Raw genomic sequence first — 306 nt, 5'->3', positions numbered from 1 at the left:
CCACCACCAACCACAACTAAAGCACCAACAACTACAACTGCAGCACAAACAACCACAATTCAAGCACCAACAACTGCAACTGCTACACCAACAACCACAACTAAAGCACCAACAAGTCAAGCACCAACAACTACTACTGCAGCACTAACAACATCAACCCAAGCACCAACAACTACAACTGCTACACCAACAACCACAACTGAAGCACCCTCAACTACAATTGCTCCACCACCAACCACAACTAAAGCACTAACAACTACAACTGCAGCACAAACAACCACAATTCAAGCACCAACAACTTCAACT

The sequence above is a fragment of the Nematolebias whitei genome, unplaced genomic scaffold, assembly GCF_014905685.2.
Source record: "Nematolebias whitei isolate Nwh7 unplaced genomic scaffold, NemWhi1 Nwh_scaf_604, whole genome shotgun sequence".
In the NCBI taxonomy this organism is placed as follows: domain Eukaryota; kingdom Metazoa; phylum Chordata; class Actinopteri; order Cyprinodontiformes; family Rivulidae; genus Nematolebias; species Nematolebias whitei.
This window is presented reverse-complemented; position numbering follows the sequence as displayed.